Below are 12,663 nucleotides of genomic sequence, written 5' to 3'. Positions count from 1 at the left end.
ATACACACGCTCACATATACCTATATATGTATTTATATATGTATATGCACGTTCGGTAGTTTATCTCTAAAGTGAAATTTCTCACGGACGAGGGTGAACCAACGGAAGTACGCATTATTTAGCGTAATTCAATTTTAAGATACGTACACAATTATTAGCGTGCATTTCGTTGCATTTTCTCTCCCTTTCGCGTAACTTGTTCGAGCGTGCGGTATAAGCAAATGAAAGAAAGATAGATAGAAAGAGAGAAAGAGAAAGATCATCGAACCCATTCGAAAATACCAGGAATAACTCTGACTACACGCTCGGACAATCTCTTGCAATCGTTCTCTTTAAATTTTCTTCTTTATTTCATTTTATTCGACAAATTATTATCGACAAAAGTATCAAACAATAAAATCGATAAAATTTCACTAAACCCTTGATATATCTATATATATTACTTTATTCACCTCGCAACAATTTGTAAAAATAAATAGAAATTTATTATAATATATTGCATCAATTTTTTCATTTTAAAAATCATATTATAATAATAATAATAATAATATACAAATGAAAGTAAGATTGTTCTATCGAGATAATACTTTGACAAGAATATATCATTTATTTAATAGTTTTTTTTTTATGTTTTTAATCTAATCGCATTTATATTTATTTTTATAATGTTTAAATATAAAAATAATTTATTTTTATATTATTTAATATTAATTATATTATTATATATTTAATTTTATATATATTTTATATTATATTTAACGATAATATCAATTTCAAAATTAAGAATGTTACAAATATGAAATAATAATTTATCAGAATAAGTTGAATATTTTTTTATTTGACAATAATTATAAATAATTATTATATTTTTATATAGAAAATAGAGAAATTATTCATTTATGTCCTTCTAATTTGCTACATACCACTACGATTTTGATCCTCGTCTTTTGGTTTCTTGGCTTCTTTCCAAATAACTATTTCGCTCGTTTCGTCGATAAGCTCTTTCTCTCTATCTCTGTCTTTCTCACTTTCCACGAGGTTGACCCGATTAACGGACTAAGGGCGGATGTACTCGGAGATCTTTCTGCTTTCTATAGGGTTAAGGGTTACGTCAAAACACGTGTAACATGTATCGCTTTTTACGCGTGCGTCACTGTCCTAAATAAAAATTGCCTTATGTTGGTCTATACTTTTTTTCTCATATAATATTACGGGTGTTTGCCTGTTTAAAAATAAAATTGAAAAGGGTGTGTCCTTAACCCTCCTAAATCCATTTTGTCCCTGTCTAAAAAAGAAAACATTACATAACGTCGACTTAGCGAACATTAACCTTAGCATATATAATCAATTTTCAAGGCATTCATTCCTTTATCTATTTTATTACAGAATGAACAAGAGAAAAATGACGCAAACATTATTATCAAAAATATTTGATATTTTTTTTTTTTATTATAATTTAATGTGGGACGAAAAGAGAAATAATAACAAATATAGATTATGTAAAAATGGCAATTAAATTGTTATATGAAGGCGATGAAGAAAAGAAATGATAATTATTAGACAAACGTGTTTGAATATAACGTAATGTTTTTTGTAATTATCGAAATAATGAATGTATAAGAAGAGAAATAATCGTTATCCATCATTTTAAAATTTGATATCATTTCGAATTCAATGTTCGTGTAACCTAAATAAAGTTTTAAGAAGTTAAGAAAACATACGTGACTCTGTGTGTGTGTGTGTGCGTTAGATGTTATCTACAGTCGTAAAAAATCTCTTTTCTATGGTTTTTTCGCGTGACAATAGATTCACCCCAAACGGGCCATCTGACTGGTCAAAAAAAGTAAAATGAGAGGTGGCCCTTTTTTCGTTTATGCCCTTGCTCCTCGCGATGCCAAAGATCGTTAGTGTTTATTTTTTTTCCTATCCTTTTCTCTTTTCGTGAAAAAGAAAGACAAAATAAAGAAAAAATACGCTAGGAGGGTGCTATTGTATTTTTTTTTGAAAGGGACGAAGAATACTCGTGATTTCAGGTGACCCAAACGTTTTTTCGTTTTTTCCCCTTCTTCTTCTTCTTTTATTTTATTTTTTTTATTTTTTGTACAAAAAATGTTTCAAAGCTCTCGTTGTGGTAGTAAGTCAGTTTTTGTCTTATTTTAAAAAATTTAAAATAATTCTAAATAGTAGAACTCTTACTTGAACACATAGCAGGTAGAGAACATTTTTATTCATAAGCATAGTTCTCACGGCTGTTGCAGAAATGAACGAGTATGCGAGTTTTCTTTCTCTCTCTTTCTCTTTGCACGTGCTCGAAATATACTTGGAAGGTTAATGCACTAACACCTGTTACAAACTCGTTCCGTCGTCTCGTGGATCACTTTCTGACCACCCTCGCGAAATATAAGGGCGTAAGAAAATTATTCTTCTTTTTCTCTCGTCCTATTTACTCTTGTTCTTCTTCTTTGCACGATCAATTCGTTGAACCGAAACGTAAGGAAGAAAAATTCATTATGTCGGATGAAACGAGATAATAGTATGTGAAGTATTATAAAAAAGAGGGAAACGAATGAGAAGATTAAGAAAGAGTGAGAAGGAAAGTTTTATAAGAAGATATAGAAGGAAAAAAAAGAAATCATTTTTGTTGAAATAAATATTATAATAAGTACAGAACAAAAATCAGTTGTTTCTCATAATATAAAATAAATTGTACACATTAACAGTTCTGATAATTATAATCAAAATTAAATGACTAGGTGTGCTCATGTAAGATCAAGTTTTTTTTTCGCAGTAACATTGATATCACACTAATTTCAAAGTTGAATTACCTAAAACATGTTTTTTTTTTTTTTGTATAAAAATATAAAAACATTGCATTACAAGACAATATCAATCGTTTTAAATTGTAAGTAGGGCACATATATATCTATACAAATGTAATATATCACACTATATTATTATATTATGTACCATATTATATACTATATTATACAGGGTGGCTCACCACATTTTACCACTTCGATTTACGTTTTTATTATAACGGCTAGATCACCAGATCTAACGCCCCTCGACTTTTTCTTATGAGGCTACTTAAAAGATAAAGTTTACGCTGAGCCTCCGACTACAATGGCCAATATAAGGGATCGTATCGTCAATGAATGCAAGGAAATAACATAAGATACATTAAGAAACGTTAATGAGTCATTAATTTCTCGATTCAGAAAGTGTTCTGATGCAAATGGTCGCCATATTGAATCTTTTTTGTAAATAGACAAAAATTAAAATATCTCCTAAAGTAATAATTTTTTTACATAAATAGGTTAATACTTTTTTGTAAATAATATGAAAGAGCATCAGATGATGCAATAAAAAATATATGATTCCATTAAAAAAACATTAATGACCTTCATATGTCCTTGACACGTCCACCTAAAAAAAAAAAAGTACAATCAGTATGAGCCCCTTTTAAAGCCATTCAACTCCATGTGAAACATTGTCTTCTACGCGTTATAATAAAAACGTAAATCGAAATGGTAAAATGTGGTGAGCCACCCTGTATATATATATATATTAGTAATTATGGCAGTGGACTAATTAATAATAAGTCTATATATATATATATATATTTTTCTGTTATATTTTAAAATAAAAATGAATCATAAAGTAAATTTTGTTCGATATTCATGTTAAATTCATTGTCATAATCATTGGCACAGTGATGTATTATATATGAATATATATATATAATACTATAATAAACGCAGAAGTAAAAAAAAAAACCAACTATTGGGTGAATGAAAACAAATAGACTTCAAAATGTATAAATATATATGCAAATAGAAATAAATAGAGTGAAATAGAATAACTTATAGAATGGATAGAAACAAGAAAATATGATGGAAAGAGAAGATTGGAAGGGTGGTGGGAGACGAGTCTGGTCGAGTGTATATGAGTGTTTGTGTATGTGTGATGGCAGGAGGGCAGGAATAAGAAAGAAAAGATATTTATATATATATAAAGAGAGAGAGAGAGAGAGAGTGTGTGTGTGAGTAAGTGAGTGTGAGAGAGCAAGTGAGGAAGAGAAGGATGGTGAGGAAAGGGGGGGGGGAAGTGCGTGAGTGCGTCGTGTGCGACGAGGGACACGGTAGCTTCTCATAGAGAAGACAGTTGCTGTCTCGCCGCAAGGCTACTCGCATCGACACAAGGAAGAAACGGCACAAACCTTTCTCCTTCCTTTAAAATATCCCTTTTATCATTTTCTCGCGTATATCGTGTCCTTAATATCTCGTAAGAAAATAAAAGAATTTATAAGTGATCGAAAGAATTAGACAGTGATAACAATTTCGATTAAATATTGTTGTTTTAGTCATCGGTCAACAGTGGTGAACGAACAATTTTGAAAAGTGTTAATTTAGGTGAATGGTAATATATGTTTCTTTAAACGTGATCATTTTTTTTCTTTAACTTTTTGTTTATATTAAAAGAATAGGAGAGAAAAGATTGGTGAATATCGAGGTTAAATAAAAAAGAAATTGTTATATTAATTGGACATTTGAAATCAAGATCGATGGAGTTTTGGATGGGTGTCTTAATAAGTCGCGTGGATAGACACGACGAAGAATTAAATGGTGTTATGCTGATGACGTATGTATAGTCTCATAAAAGCGTAGAAGAGTTAGGATGGAGAAATTCGTGATTGGTGCAACTTGGCCCTACGGTTTGCTCCGAAAATAATTCGTCGTATTTTTACCATCATTTTTATATCTACTTGGTTAGTTTCCGTACGTTCGTGCGCACAAAGTGGCGTTAATTTGGTGAGAAGAAACTCTCTCTCTCTCTCTCTCTCTCTCTCTTTCTCTCTCTCTTTCTCTCTTTCTTTATTTCTTTATTTCTATCAATTTATCTGTTTTTCCTGTTGTACGAAAAACAAGTTAATTAGTCTTGTCGACATGGCTAAGAAACGAGCTATTACGATTTTATTATTTTAAAATGAAGTAACCTGCTAATTGTTTAAGTTATTAATTGATAGTAATTATCGAATTGATAATACGTTACTTATTATTATTATTATTATTATTATTATTATTATTATTCTTTTATGTTTACAATCTTATATAATTTGCTTATATTCAACTGAAATTTGAATTTTCCTCTTGTTCTTTTTATTTTTGTTGTTTTTTTCTCTCTCTCTCTCTCTCTCTCTCTCTCTCTCTTAATATTTTTCAAACAAAATAAGGAGAAAGGTGCGATAATACACTTTCGAAATTTCTTCGCACGTTCCCTCGGGCACTTATCGTCTTCTTCCAGAAAGCAACTCGATTTCCTACCTCTTGTGCTTTTCATACAAAAAGAAAAAGAGAGAGAGAGAGAAGTGAAGACCCTCCTGCGAAAGAGTACCACGACTCTATCAGATCTTCGATAAATACCACTTCCTCATGGTGCGAGTCGTTTATCGCACAACTTTCTGAACACGATGACAAACTTTTAGTGAAGCTATGAAAGCCTATTTTACTCTCTCTCTCTCTCTCTCTCTCTCTCTCTCTCTCTCTCTCTCTCTCTCTCTCTCTCTCTTTCACGACGTGTCGACAAAGACACAATGTACGTATGCTTCTCGAATGGCTGGCATGAAGTCGATAAACTGAAACGTGCTTTAATGTATGTTTCTTATGTATTGCATACAATTTATAGAAATATGTATCAATTAACTATAATGTTATGCATATAGTGTTACTTTAATAAAATGATCAATTTTAATGATATATTTTAGAATTTGTATAAACGAGTAAGATTATTCGATTAATGTGTTTGTGGTTATGCAGTGAAGAATGACAAAACATACAAAAATTGATATTCTATGATTTATTTTATAATATTAATAATTCTAATATTAAAATAAATCATAGGATTAATTTTTGTATTTGTAATTCTATGACTTACATTAGCCCCATAATTACCAACTCAAATGAATATTTTTTTTTTTTTTAAGTTGAAATCTCAAAGTTTCATATTATATTTTGAAAATTTATTATTCTATGATAGCTCTTATCTTACATGAATGTAATTAAATCTTTTTGATACGTACGATATTACGATCGTTAGTAATCACCAATGAATAATATCCGAATAATAAATTATTTTTTAGTTTAATACTTTTAAAATATTATATTACGTTGGGAAAATTATTTTAGTAGATGTATGTTTAGATATTTTTTAATATGTACAGTATTATGATTTATCGATCGATTACTATCGAACTAGTATTGCCATTGTTTCCAAGCGAATGTTAGAATATCTTTCGATCATTGTTAGATGCAATTAAAGAGGAATGAAAGTCTCATATAAATACCGTATATAACATTTAGAATTTTTCAATAGAACAGAATACATGGGAAAAGAATAGAAAAATTTTCTCCTAAAAAAATATTATACATAGAAGTCTTGTGCAAGATCATAAAATTTCATTTAATTCAGCGTTGTTTTTTTGGAAACGTTAAAGTCGTGGCAAACTCACGTTTGTTCAAACACCATGTTCATAAAATATATCAAGTTATTCTATTATTTTCGTGATAAAACTAATTACTACCGTATTTTTTCTCGAAACAGTGTTCCATATTTACATATGTATATGTATATATCATCCGATATGTAACTTGATCCAAAAACTTCTAATCAACCCTATTTCAAAATAAGATCAAAATGATTTAAAAAGATGAATCAAATGTTTTTTAGATAAATTACATTTCTCAAAGGAAGAAATAATATAAGAAGAATACAAAAAGGTGACGAAGTAGAATCAAAGAGCTTAATTATAGATCATGAAGCTTCGATCGGGTTAGTGATCGTAAGAAAAGATCAAGGCCGATGAGAGTCAAGGTCGTATGACGTAATTGGGGAAAAAAATTTAGGTTTGCATATTTTATTTTTCTAAATCAGTTACTGATCGAGTCATTGTCAAGGACAAACATATGTCAGAGGAATATACATAAGTATTATTATCTAATCAATTGCTATGTTTAATCTATAAAGATTTTTATCAAATTTATCGTATGACTTATTAAATAGTGTAACAGAATTTATAATTATCTTTTTTTATATTATTTATTCTTACATAATTTAAAATTCAATCGATAAAAAGTTTTATTTGAATAGATATATAACGTAACTATAGCAAAAATAATTTTAATCTCAACTTTTTTTTTATATGATTTATTTATATTATTTTTTTTTTTAGATCATTAATAATCAATCACAAGTAGAATCATTATAAAGTCGAACTGATATGTATATATATATATATATATATATCAACCGAATTCGTATAAATATTATCATCTTATCGATATCAGTCGCACCTAATCTGTACAAGAATTTATTCACTGAAATCATATGATGCAATTGATGAAACAAATTTCAGCCAATTTTCATCTTAAATAATTTATTTTTATTTTATTTATTAATCGAGACCATTATGAAGTGGTGTTAAACAAATTTATAAAAATAATATTATTGAATAAACATCGATTGTGTATCATATGGATAAAACATTTTATCGAATAAAACGTCTAAGGTTTTTGTTTACTGGATCGGATATTTTGTTTGGCTTACGTCGGATTACCGAAATCCTAAGCAACTTTCTCGATAGAAAAATAGAAAGAAAAAGAGATAGAAAAACTTGTACTTCGATTTATCCGATCGAGTATGTCCCTTCGATCACTGATTCGTGATAAAGTCGCGTGCACGCTTGTACCGTAACAGACAACGTTTGTTTTTTCGTCTAGTCGATGATTTTTTCGATGATAAGCGATCAGACAACGGTTTGGTACGCCCACGTTTTGAAATCCCACAGGAAGTTGTCTCGTCCTACGAAATTCTCCTGAGTTCCTCATTGCGAACACGATCGACGGAGACCAGTTGCGACTTCTAAACGACTAACGGGAACTTCTGCTATGAGAGTAGATGGATCACTTGAAATCAATTCGATAGTATGAAAATATATTTATTATTAAATAATTTAATTTTTTTTATTTATTTTACACAATTTATTTCCTCTTTAACGTAATCTCAGAATTTTTTTTCTTTTACTTGTTGGCTCCCTTACAACACATTTGACGAAACAATTTTTACGAGGGTTAACCGTGAAAACTCGTGTAAATAGATGTATTGTAAATTAAAAAGGTAAATATATGTTTGTTTTTAACCAATTTGCAATATATTATTTACAATTTTGAAAGTTGACAGAACTACAATGTTTTGAAGTTATCCAAAATTCAAGATTTGTCACAAACTTTATAAGACTTAATGTGATATTTTTATCTTCGTTTTTCAAAACTATCTAAAATTCCAAAAATGTTATGCTTAATTAATAATATTTAATAAATAAATTTAATTATTATTAAAAATTAATTATTTATTTTAATATTATAATAATTATTTATTTTAATTATTATAAATAAATATAATAATATTTTTATTATATTTTAATGATGTTTGAAATGATGAAAACTTCAGTGATTAAACAGAAGAGGAAAATTAGTGTAATGGTTAATGTAAATTTTCACAATATCGTACAATAATTTTGATAAAACGTATCCCAGAATAATTTTGAAATTTTTATTGCTTCAATAAATAATCGCTAAACATATATATATATATATATATATATATATATATATATATATATATATAGTAAAAATAATCAAGCAAAGATCAACGCTATTATCACACGTATTATTAAAGCGATATTTATCGTCCTTTTTTAATTTTATTTTTTATTCATTTTTTGTTTTTATCTTTACGTCCAATGATACGTGAATTCGTATCTGCAAATGCGGGTAATCGGTAGCAAGCGCACGGTCAATGCTCGCGAATTGACGAGCATGAATAAATAATGAAATTCAATGATCGAGGACAAAAGTCATGACCATGGTAAACTGACGATCCGTTTGATCTTTTTTTTTTTTTCGTACTACTATCAAACGTTATTTACTAGTAGACTATTGTTAACGCATTCAACGTTTAACTGGACATAAATTTGTCATTCATGTGACCTGTATAATCAATGAAAATTTGTAATTACAGTTACCAGTAGTCTACTTTTTGAATTATTTCTTTTTTTTTTTTTTTAATGTATATAGCAACGTTTAAACATCTATCACGTGCCACTTTCAAATATAATAATATAAATATTAAAAAAAAAAAAAAAAAAAAAATTGATTCCACGTTAATCTATTACCAAAGGTAATGAACAATAATGATACAATTAGCAGAGTAAATTGTTTAAATAAGTTATATTTTAAATTTAGATGATATTAAGTAGGAATAAATTTAATTCATAATTTTACAAGATAAAATAAATATTTGGGTCAATTTTTCCAAGAAAATTCATGCGTTAAGTGATTAATACATATTAAATTGTTTAAAAAAAATAAGAAAGTGTTAGAAAATCGTTCATGTATTTCTAGACTTTCAATCATTCTGATTCATAGAGAAAAATGTTTTTAAATGACGATTACTCTTTTACTACGTGATACATTAATCATCCGTGTAATTTCATCCATGATGTAACGCAGTGAGAAAATAAAGAAAAATGAGCTATAGTTAACTCAACGATTTCTACAATAAACTATTTAATTAAATAATTTATCTTTCGAAAGAGAATATTATTTGACTTCAAAGAGAATCCTCATTTTGATTGGTTAGTTTTAAGTTAAAAAATATTCAACCATTCAGGAGATGACGAGCTCAGAAATGAAAATTGTAATAGTAGTCGACGTTTCTACGATAATTGAACTTCGTTCTGTTCTTTAATGTTACTCTTTCCAAGGAAAATAATATAAAAGCACAAAAAGGTGGTAAATAAAAATGGGAAGAGAAATTCGAGTGTTTCGATATCGATCGATCTTGTTTTGTTCCTTTTCAAATTGAAATGAAATCCACTCTTGATACTTTTCTCTATTTTCCTATACCCTAACGAAGTATTTACGGTTGATAAAACGAATAAGAACGATCGATAGATACTTTTACTCGTATTATATTATCTTTCTTTTTCTTTTTTTCTGTTTTTTTTTTGTTCTATATACAGGAGTGTCCTAAAACTTGCTTCAATGAATTGAAAAAATTACATTTTTTATTTTATGTTATTTTACGAATATAATATTATTCATAAATAATATAAAATTAAACATATTATATGTGTAAAACTTTTTGAAGAAAAAATAAAATAATTTTTAGAATAACGTTTTTTTTTGGGGGGAGGGCAGATATTTAGAAAAGTGGCAAAATTTGTTAACAATTCTTTAATTAAAAACGTGCAATGATTGCTAGCTATACTGAAGTGCTGGAGTATAAAAGGTTAATAAACTAATATTGATGTTTTGTTTTCCTTTTCTCAGTAAATCGACTATTTGAACACTCTGTATTACTTTTTTTTTTCTTTTATTTCCTCATCTATTTTCTCTGATTTACTCGGCTTCGTTTCCGGTCTCAAATATCACATTTTTCAAAAAGAAATACAATAGCGAGCCGACGAAATAGTATCGACCATGTCGTATCGTATTTATCCAGATTTTGCGTTCGCACATTTTATTTATCGACAATCCATTAATCTCGAAAAGCATTTTATATCAAACGAGTTCGACCGTAATCCAAATTTATCGGCCCGTTTTATTTTACAAATTAATAATACGCCTGCACGTTCGCCATCAAGTTGTTCGTTATAATTTGTTAAACGAGTCTGCTTTAAAATTTCAATTTAAATTATTATATTGTAAATTTTTAAAAATTAATTCACGTGGAAAATAAATCCCATAATTGAAACAGGAAATTAATTTGCATGTAAGCCTAGGATTCTATTGTAACTATGTATACTCTATAGCAACAAGAAAAAAACAAATTCTTAAGAAATTTTGTGAATAAATAGAAAATCTTTTACATTATTTCTTATTGCTCATGTTCAACCTATTGGGATGAAAAACATCCTTTAAATTTTTGGCTCATTTTTCATTTTATTTTTTCCAAAACAGTTACATATATGTACGTCAAATTTGTATAATCAAAGTAGTGCATCTTAATGTAGTGGTAAGAAAAAAACAAATGTTAAAATCGTATATTTTGAGGCTTATACACGATTAACAAATATTTACATAATCGAATCAGAGTCGGATCAACATTTCACCAGCTATGATTTTGAGAAAAATAATTTAGAAAATTATACAAACTTTTGTCAATTTGTTTTAAACCAGTTTTGAAAGTGGATCTTAATAAATTCTACCTTTGTAGATTCAATAAGAAACAGATTTGAAAAATGCATTAGTTTTATTACCAAATAGTGAGTATTTTGAGAGAAAGTGTGTCTTGGTCCATTCTGGTTCTCAATATTTCATCTCAATACATAAAATTAAAAACAATGCGTTATGCCTAATCTTTCTTCATTAGCGTAAACCCAGTTTATTTCTTTTATACAATGTTCAAGTGCAGGTGAATGAAACCCGCGAGTCTCACGGTTCGCGTTCACCTCTTTAGTCTGTCCATCGACCCTAACTAGCTATTTATATACACGAGATTCTCGCCTCTCCGCTTGTGAAGCTGTGCGCGCGCGCTAAACCACGTTTCTACGTGCTCGAGATGCGTTTACGTGTGCACCAGATACAAACTTTGACTTCTCTAAGTTCGTCTCTTAGATGTAGCTTTATGTTACCGTGTGTTTGAACGTTGGGTTAAGTTATATACGTTTGTCGTGTGCACCCAATTATGAAAATACCTAAGTATCGTACGTGGCTCACTGAAAGCTCGCACATTAATTAATATCCTAGATGACAGGACATTTATTCGTTCAATTTTGCTAATTTTTATTTTAATTAAGTAAAAAGTATATAATTTATACTTGCAGTTTGTTAAGTATAGTTACAATACATTATCTTTATTATTCTCCTTTTTACGAATTCGAGGGGTTAGTTATAATATATAAAAATCCTACAATCATATGAAAACTAATTTTAAATTAAAAAGAAAAGTGTGACAATAATGGAAACAGAAATGAATTTAAAATTAAAAAAATTAGTATTAAATTATTAATACGAAGGTAGAATATGTTTTAAGAACTATATTTACATACTGGAACTCAAAGATGCAATGGAAATGCTTTTATCGAGCTAGTATTTTGAGTTTCGTGTACGATTCTCTGTGCTTCTTTCCCGAGAGAAATTTTCGTAAGACCGAAACAGAGCTTCTCTCTTATTTTCTCTTTCTCTCTCTTTCTTTCTCTGTTTTGCTATTCCCTTTCCCGTTCTAAATCCGTAGCAGAAAGAAGCATCCATCGTGAAGCGAGTAACTGTACCGTCACAGATTTGGACCGAAGCTACCCCAGCAAATGTGAAATTAGGCGTGCCGTTCTAATCGTTCTTACCATCGAACATACAAGCGTATCTACTCGTGACGTCAAAATTACTCCAAAAGTTAAATTTATTTTTGTACATCTGCGAAATTTTGATCAATCGATTAATTCATATGGAATTTTGTGTCCGTTTATTTACAAAAATGAAAATAATTTATTTTAAAATTATTTTTAAAGTGTTCTTGATCATAATTACGAAGTTAAATGATAACTAGTTCGAAAAGACCCCAACGAAAATATGTTAATTCAAAAAACAAACAATAAATGGCTTCAGT

The 12,663-nt window shown here is 28.7% G+C and overlaps 1 protein-coding gene across 4 annotated transcripts in view; it reads left to right on the top strand.

The window, feature by feature from the left end:
• The window catches only part of Fak (protein tyrosine kinase 2 Fak), an 81,267-nt gene that overhangs the window by 19,773 nt on the left and 48,831 nt on the right, over positions 1 to 12,663 (top strand). The window contains exon 1 of one of the 4 annotated variants that reach the window (XM_015316365.2): positions 4,174 to 4,412. The exons of 2 other annotated variants lie outside the window; for them this stretch is intronic. The gene's annotated coding sequence lies outside the window, so the exon portion shown is untranslated. Of the gene's footprint in view, positions 1 to 4,173; positions 4,420 to 12,663 lie in introns of those variants that run through there. One more of the 4 variants, XM_015316364.2, reaches the window with a different exon arrangement.

This window comes from Polistes dominula, unplaced genomic scaffold (assembly GCF_049000335.1).
Source record: "Polistes dominula isolate Pdom_NZ unplaced genomic scaffold, Pdom_raw_medaka contig_77, whole genome shotgun sequence".
NCBI classification, from domain to species: Eukaryota; Metazoa; Arthropoda; class Insecta; order Hymenoptera; family Vespidae; genus Polistes; species Polistes dominula.
Note: the sequence above shows the minus strand (reverse complement) of the source record. Positions and strands in the feature narration are given on the sequence as shown.